Source organism: Ptychodera flava, chromosome 10, assembly GCF_041260155.1.
Source record: "Ptychodera flava strain L36383 chromosome 10, AS_Pfla_20210202, whole genome shotgun sequence".
NCBI classification, from domain to species: domain Eukaryota; kingdom Metazoa; phylum Hemichordata; class Enteropneusta; family Ptychoderidae; genus Ptychodera; species Ptychodera flava.
In genome coordinates, this window is record NC_091937.1 from 23,457,839 (window position 1) to 23,467,124 (window position 9,286).

General features: G+C 40.1%; 1 long non-coding RNA gene across 1 annotated transcript; it reads left to right on the plus strand.

Annotated features, from left to right (window-relative positions):
- Nucleotides 1–1,040: 1,040 nt before the first annotated feature.
- Nucleotides 1,041–7,252, plus strand: LOC139141454 (uncharacterized). Its single transcript, XR_011554181.1, has 5 exons — nucleotides 1,041–1,212; nucleotides 3,484–3,550; nucleotides 4,358–4,628; nucleotides 5,771–5,950; nucleotides 6,767–7,252. It is a non-coding gene; the product is annotated as an uncharacterized lncRNA (long non-coding RNA).
- The last annotated feature ends 2,034 nt before the right edge of the window (nucleotides 7,253–9,286 follow it).

Sequence of the window (9,286 nt, forward strand, 5' to 3'; positions counted from 1 at the left end):
CGTACGATGTGCTTAGATGCACTTTTAAACTTACTCAAAGCCCTCTTTTCTTTCGCTTTGCGAGGGAACCGTCCGTATCCGCCGCTGTTGTGGATCTCGTGGGAGATGCTGTAGGCCTATAGGCGGTAACCTTGACAGACAGAGAGCTAGGGTGAGGGTAGAAATGTGTCACTGCTATGCTAGCTCAATGAGTGACAATGTGAGGAGAGATGTTTTTCATTATCCATCCATATACTGATACCAAACACTGTTTGTTCCCCCCCCCCCGCCCCACCCTGTAAACGATCAAACTTTGCAGTTCATGATCCGCAAGAATGCCTGTAGGATTGATAGCGGTGAAGTGCGATTGTTGTCCGGTTGTACACTGTTTGCATTACCAGTCTACGGCTCTATAGTATAGCGCCCTGGAAGTTCATCGTTACAAGATAAAGACAAATCCAGAGTATGTTGTCAGCAGCTAACTGCATCAAAGGCATATAGTCTGCCTGTTTTCTGACAGTCACGTAGAGCATAGAAAGAACGCCCTGTCGGACAATCAATCTTAACAAGACGTTGGTTTCCACAAGCAGGCCACTATTTGTGTTTCGGAAACCTATCTCCATGCACGAATTCAGGTCATGCCGTTTCTATATCACGCCCTGGTTTTCATACAAGAGTTCGTTGACGTTACCAATTGATACAGAATACAAACACGTCACTATTGTGTATCTGCTGACGTTATTACTTGTACCATGGAGGTAGTAGAGAGCTCCATGCTTGTACCACATCGATTTCATTTTCGTACTCTTGCCAATGAATGATATGGTTCCTGGTGACAATGTTTAATACAACATTTTGTTTTTTGAGCAAAATTAAAGAAATAGTTGTCAGTTTTGCGGTACTAGATTGTATGGTTGTAAAAACACAACTCTCAATTCTGCTGTGCTAATTGGTATGGCTGTGCAAGTTGGCATTGACCATTCAATAGCAAGCTGTCACGTGATTCAGTAAATTGCTTTGTAACACACACTGTTTTGAAGTTGCCAAGGCTACACAAACGCAAAGTGGTTTATAATATGACAATGCGGACAAATAAATGCTTTTGATAGTGTTTATAATTATTCATATAACAGTTTACGGTGAAATAATTCACACCTGGTATCTGCTCGGCTCATTTCAGTTTTGCCCTGGTTTGGGATAATTTCACATCTTGAGTAGACACAGGTCCTTCTGGTGAGTCAGACTTTCTAAATATTTAGAGGAAAATCGTATTGCATACTTGACTGTTACGTATACATTTTTCGGTAGCATACATATCTTACAACGAGATAAGTGGCAAAACCTTGTTCATTCTTCGCTTGTACTTGTGAACATGCAACGAGATCAGGATCGTTTTCTTCCAAATTGGCCGCTAATTTTTTGAATGTAGGTAGGTTAGAGTTTCTCTCACATTTGATTTCAAGAAGCTTATCTCGTACGTTTTACTGATTGACAATGATGGATTTTGTCTGTGAGAGCCATTTCTAGGCAATTTATGTTTCGCTATCAATTACCTAACGTTAGAGAGTTGTTTTATGGTGTATCTGTGTGTCGGCTGTATTTTCTTGATCTGCCACAGAGATTATGTCCACCATGTTGAGACGCTCGCAGCGTGGCCCAGTGGAGGCACCGTGGCCCAGTGGTTAGGGTACCGGATTCACTGTCAGAGGGTGGTGAGTTCGAGACCCGGTTCAAGACCCGGTAGGTCCAGAGTAACGGACTCACTGTCGGAGGATGGTGAGTTCGAGACTCCAGTACGGAGTTGTGCCCTTGAGCAAGGCACTTTACTCCTCAGTGCTCCATTGGGGGTTAGTGGGTTATTACCTCATCCTGTAATTGGGCTTATGCCTGTTGGATGGTAGACTGAATAAAAAAAAAACAAATGATAGATGATAACAAAATTGGTTGTTGCTTGCGACTGAAAAATATGCGTGTAAGATAATGGAGTCTGTGTCGACAAATCGAACACTAGATGTTTCAGTTTATTAGAGTGAGTGGTCAAGAGACTTTGGCTGAAATACAGAAGAAAAGTATTGAACAAACGATTTTGGAGACACTGGTCCGACAATGGAAAGCTATTAAAACACCGCTACTTGTCCTGAAAGTTTATTGAAAATCTACAATTTAGACATCGTTGTACAACACGCCTTTCATCTGAATCGGCAGTACTTATTGTGGTCGGCGAGAGATTTTCGTAGCTTTACGTTGCAAGCTTCAGCTGAAGCTTTTGCCGGTAGCTTTTGAATTCTTCGCCATATGAGGTCTCCCTTGTATTTTATCAGTCACAAAACTTTCACTGTATGCATACCAATATGTATTGATAATACACAAAACATGGAAGCACTATATAGATTATTGTTGCTGTTGTCTAAAGGCGAAGTGTCAACGCACTACTGGTCTCTACCAACATGGATGAAATCTTTGTTTGTAGCCCTGTCTGTTCTTGTACAGATACTGAGTTGGTCGCATTAAAAGATAGATTTGTCGATGGATTGTCAATTTATTTATACAGTAATTACAAAAGATAAAAAACAAGTAATACAGTGTCTCATTCAGATTGTGTGTAAATTCAGGTCACGGACATTGTTTGGGGTGAATTTGTGACTCCAGCAGGTGCGTCATGAAGGATTGACCATAATATCTTCTTCGAATTTGGAGGTCAGATTAGACAAATATTAATTATTTAATATTATTTTGAGATGTTCTGCGTTTTAAAAGAAAACACTATCACGAGAGTCGGCCGAAAATGTGTTGTTTTTTGGGGGTTTGGGGGATGCTTGTCATACTAAATCTGTTACCCCGAAACTCTAGAATGGGGAAACTTTTACGTTGGTACAAAGTTTGCTCGGGGTATTAAAGTAGGGGTTTTACTGAGAATTATATGCGACTAGTGACTTAGATTTGAACAAAGTTATCTACGAAAAGGCATTGACGAATTTAGGGAGTTTGTTCATGTATTTTAACAGTGAACCTTTGGTAACAGTGTGGGGTATGGGTCCTCCGAGTCGTAAAGGTTGGTAGTCTCAATATTTGCCAGAAAGAAATGGTTGTTCCGGGAAAGTTTGTAATGTATTCTTTAAGATATCAATAATATATTACATCATACGTAGCAATAGCGAATAATTTCTTGTAAAACGACAGATTGAAGCCCGCAGTAAAGTTAATTCATCGGGTAAATAGCTTTATCGATCTTCTCACACTCAGATCATATTCAGGTTGGAGCTGAAAGAAATAGCATAACACTCTAACCATAAGCAATAATATACAACACCCATAATTGTACCCTACGTTTAAAAGTTGTTTGGATAAGTTCATGACAGACAGGAAGACATAATGATTGCTCGGACTCAGGCATATATTCAGACAAAGACAGACAGACAGACAGACAGACAGACAGACAGACAGACAGACAGACAGAAAATTTGATACCATAGTGTGTATTTTTCTCATTTATGATTTTTACAGATCAAAATGGATCTCCGCATTGTGTGTGTGATATCAACGTTGATGGCAGCCGTGCATTGTGGACCGAGTAAGGAACAAGTCTTGGTCTTTTAAAGGGACATAAACTGTAACTTGTGGCAAGCTATCAGTATTATGCTTCTGTATATCAACTACAATGTCTGACCCTAATCCGTTTGTCATGCTAAAATTTCGAGGATTATTTTTGTCAACACAGCTTGTATATGTGTAGTGATCATTGTTTATTGTTTACAAATGAATTCTGGTCCGGACTTGAATACAATTTTCAACAATAACACTGGAGATTATACTCATATAGGTTGTGTTGAAGTTTAGGGATTCAATGCAGAAAGTGTAGGGAAAGCACAAAACATAAGTTCTGAAAAAAATAGCCAAAAGATGCAGCTTATGGAGCTTTAATGTTCTTATCTGAGTAGAAACGTAGCTAAGTGACATTACTTTTTTGGGTCATATCCGGATGTTTCGAGGACAAGGCTTGAGATACTTTATTTGTTATTGAAATATCACATTTTTGGCAAGCTACAACAAAGATGGGAGTAAGATTTTTCCGCATATTGAGAAAGAAATGAAAATGGGCCAGAAAATCTTGTAACGTTTAATCCTCGTAAGTTAAAAATTTTGGGTGGGGAGCATTGCATGATGGACTTCTAACTAAGATATTAATAGGTTGTATTTTTTCTGAAAGGATACATTTTAAGTCAGCATACAAATATACGATATACGAGGTAGGCCCCTCTTACAGTGAGTGATCAATTTTTTTTTCAAGCTAAAAAATTAAGAAGAGATTTGAACTAGTACTTGTCTGACCTATTTACGTTTTACGAAAGTTACAGATGTTGAATATTACAACACACAGATATCGCTGAGCCAACCATTACAGTCACAGACGCCTGTTCTTTAACGTTCTATCCAAACGTTGCACAACAAATTACCATCACTGCTGTCCTAACCAATGATGGAGATGAAAACCTGGCCGCAGGAGATAACTTGGAAGGCTCAATCTGGTTGTACCCCAACCCGAATAATCCCGACGGTGAAGGTGGAGAAAGCCATTTCCAGTTGGAAGATAGCGTCTGGACTCTCACAGGCGTTTGGCACATTGCTTGGATAATAATCTTATTTAATATGTAGAATGTCTACATACGACTTGTGTATTCAATAAAAAAATCACCGTACGTGAAATAAGTGTAGGCCTATAGGCTACGTGTTGACTGGCACTATACTGAGTGGCTATGGCTGCCTGGCTCGGGCCCGGCGAACGCACTGCATAATCATCAATGTTTAGAATGTATATATACATGACTTGATTATTTGATAAAGAATAACGGTACGTGATATTACTGTACATGTCGGCTAGCCAAACGGAGCGGCTGTAGCTGCAGGGCTTGGGCCGTGCTTGCATGCCCGTTGTCCACTGCTGCACAGACATAAACTCAAGGTGAGAAAGCTTTTCACAGCCCGATTTCATAAATCAGCGAAATTCACGAACTCTGAGCGTTTCCGGTGATAAAAACTGGTCAACGGTCAGATGGTTGGATAAACAATCGATCGACTGGCCTCTTTTGCCTAAATTCATACTTTACCCTATGCTACTGGCGAGAAATCGTCTTGAAATCGGCTGGGCACACCACCCAGCGCCGGCCATTTTGAATAAGCTGCATGCAATGTACGCGTCCAATGAGAGAAGAGCAATTGAAAGACAATACGTCATCTGCCAACAAGGGTTGTACGCACAGGCGCATACATTGCATGCAGCTTATTCAAAATGGCCGGCGCTGGGTTGGTGTGCCCAGCCGATTTCAAGACGATTTCTCGCCAGTAGCATAGGGTAAGGTATGAATTTAGGCAAAAGAGGCCGGTCGATCGATTGTTTATCCAACCATCTGACCGTTGACCAGTTTTTATCACCGGAAACGCTCAGAGTTCGTGAATTTCGCTGATTTATGAAATCGGGCTGTGAAAAGCTTTCTCACCTTGAGTTTATGTCTGTGCAGCAGTGGACAACGGGCCCAAGCACGGCCCAAGCCCTGCAGCAACAGCCGCTCCGTTTGGCTAGCCGACATGTACAGTAATATCACGTACCGTTATTCATTATCAAATAATCAAGTCATGTAGACATTCTAAACATTGATGATTATGCAGTGCGTTCGCCGGGCCCGAGCCAGGCAGCCATAGCCACTCAGTATAGTGCCAGTCAACACGTAGCCTATAGGCCTACACTTATTTCACGTACGGTGATTTTTTTATTGAATACACAAGTCGTATGTAGACATTCTACATATTAAATAAGATTATTATCCAAGCAATGTGCCAAACGCCTGTGATGCTGCGCAAACCGCTGGTGTCCTGACAGTTGGCAATAATGACACGATGACCGGAGGCTGCGTAGATTACACCGCTGAGGGCGCTACTTGTGATGCATCATTGAATGCCGGGGAAAAGAACTGCGGTAGGTGTCCAGGGGTCTTTGTGGGGTTTCATCGACGAAACAAAGCATAGCTTTAGATTTTTTAGAATGATCATCGCCTGATTTGGTGACAAACCTACTCATTTTCTCAAACGGGTACCCTTTTGAAGTTTATATTTTATTCTGCGAAAAATCTAGACTCGGACACACTATACAAAATAATGTGTTTAGTTGTAGTGTCATCAGTCAGGATTCTTGAACTGTGTCATGGTAAAATCCCCATCACTATGGAAACAATGCCTCAAAGGCCAGAAAGCACCATAATAGTACGATATCATTGAGATTCATATATTTCAAAACCTCTCAACTTCTGATTATAAAGTCTTCAGACAAAGATTAGGACTAATGAATTATTCGCTGCAATCACACACTGCGTGTGATTAGAACTAATAGGTACATTGGCATTGCTTCCAGTGTCGCTGCTTTCCACTTCTTGTCCTCCTGTGCAGTGTTGTTGCTATCTGTTTGTAAAATGTAGTTACCAACCCCTGCACTCAAAACCAGGTTAAAAAACCTAATAGTCAACTTGTCGATACGGTTTTGTTTTTTTCGTCATATCCAATTTTATTCCATATTTCGATGAAATACTCACTCGGACTGCAATTAATTTATCAGCAATGAGATCGCATTTGTAGATGATGACTTGTGATGTAAAGTAACTACTTTGTATTTCAACAAAATTTTAGACTGCAGGATGGTGTATCTGTTTAAAGAACAAAAAGAAGCTAAAATATTTTAAAACGTCACAGCTGTAATTCATTTAAAGTGATTCATCTGCCATTTCATATTCCATTACAGATGGCCCGGATGATGAAGCTGGTGCAAATCAGATGTTCTCTTCCATCGCGGCTTTGGTCGTCTGTGTTTTCATTACTTTACGTCAATTGACTCTAGCATAGACCCTATCGAAATCAGGGTCTATTCCTCTAGTAGGAAATCAACTAAACGAAGAATGGAGAGTACTGGGGTATGCCATTCGACAATTTCTCGAGTGTTAAAATCTGCACATGTAGGATAGAATCTGAGAGTGCAAACCTGGTCTTTTTCACTGTTTTAAGGCAACTTGTTTTATTTTTGATATGTACTTTTCAGTCGGCTGTTGAAAACTTGTCTCAAAGTGTCGACTTTAATAGTGCGTGCAAACATCGGTCAAAAAACGATTGCTTTTGAATTTACGTTCATCCTATGCAATTTTCACTTTGTCAAGGACCATTGCGGTGAATTGGTCACACTATCATTGTAGTTTTGATTTTTGTACCGAATAAAAAGGTAAAACATTTCCATAACATTTCGAATTCTTAATTTTGAAAGTGCCTCGCATATGTTTATAGTCTGATTGTCTGGCGTTTTGTGTATTACAAGCAGTGAAAGACAGCTCTACCTGTAAGAAATGACTGAACCAAACCAATCAAGAATAACCAAATAAATTGACTATACTTCATCGGCTGTAGGTTGCTTAGCAAAGGAAAGGAGAAAGAGTGATAATGTGACATGCACAATAACCTCTTACAATCAATCATTTCTTCGTTTCCCTGCACTAACGCTGCAGATCTAGAATGTTTTCTATGACGCGACAATTATCTGACCGATTACTGATCCCTGGTCTAATACCTTTCAAAGTGTGTCACATAAAAAGTAGGGCAGATTAAAACGATTCCAGAATGCTTTGGTGAATGGACACAACACCATTTTATCATGCTAATTTCGACCGGAAATACTGCAGCGTTAGTGGAGGGAAATGACAGAAAAACACAAATAAACAAAAAACAAAAAACGATTTTAAGACGTTATTCAAATTGACTGTCATGTGGTCCTTATGTAAACAACTGTCGAATAATACAAAACACAGTATTTGCCAACATCTAGGCTTTCAGAAAATATATACATGTACTTTGATGGGTTACAAGCTAAATTTTCTGCAGCGAACTCATTAATTTGAAGGCTTCAATACTTGTCTCATTTGGAATCTTAACACAATGCTTTGATGAAATTGATGTACATGTATATGATGTGATGCAAGAAGTAACTGGGGAGGTCCCCTTCCTGATGTAGCAGATTTTGAAAACCAAGTAACAAAATGGTTTGATTTGGTAATATTTTTATGATTTCAAATAGTGACCCTCCCCTAAACAGCTGCACGAAAAATAGTGACCTCCCCAATCGCACCAGCCTCCCCCGTTAATTCTGTCAAGACTTTAAAGATATTAGCTTATCCATTTTCACCTGGCTTTTCAGTGCGATTGTATGTATGACTCAGGTTGGTCTTCGCACTCTCCATGAAAGATTCAAAAAACGGAAGAAAATCAACATTTCAGCGTCTGAATTTACTCAGATTGGGCACGTACGAGTATATCCTGACATACTCGTTTCGAGTCCCATAACTTTTGATATATTTTCTGATATTTTTTTGCAGCTTGCAAAACACACCGACTTACCTGACGCCAAAAATAAAATCAGACCAGAATTTATCTGTCATCTACAATATTGCTATGACGTTATTTTGCTGCAGATGACTAAAATTCATTTGTTATTGAATGTACACACCGCGTTTTGTCATAGACAGTAGAATAGAAGACTGTGGAAGACTCCACAGTGTGTGTGGCTGTGTATAGGAGGTTAGTACTTTCTGAGTTTTGGAAAACTAGAAGCAACTGCGCTTTTTCTCTAGAACAAAAGCGATATAACATAATCAAAGTCACCGCTAATATATATCTCTAACCTGAACTTCAAGGGATATAGTCGTCGGAACTGCGCTCAAAGGTCGTATGGGACCCATACAACCCATGGCAACAATGTATCCAAGGTACAATGGTGATTGATGACAGTTAAAACATGTCTGTCATAATCTACATCGTATAATTTAAATGTTGCAGCTATGATGATGAGGTGCATCTTGATATCGTGCACGAAATACATTGTTTGTAAACAAGAAACTCGCACAGGCGCAGTTCCGACGACTATATCCCTTTAAACATTATTTGCAAAGTGCGCTATAACTCGGACAAACACAAAATTTGAGACTCTATGGTGCGGTACTTTAAGCTTACTGTTGCCTACATGCACATGCAGCAGGCATGTTTTCTTCCTCGGTTCTGCGGCTTGTCAGGTTGTGGTATTTGCGATGATTAAACTGTCATTTTCAGGGTTGTCGCAGTCTAGCGGATGGAAAGGCAACTATTGGACGTTGCGAAGAGCAGGGGGATGAGTGGTAGTTGTCTGATGTCCAGGGCATTGCATCATGCTCAAGAATTCCGCATGTTCCGCCAAGGCACCTGCTGACTGGCGCCCTCTATCGGTCTAGGCTTGAAGAGGCGCGGC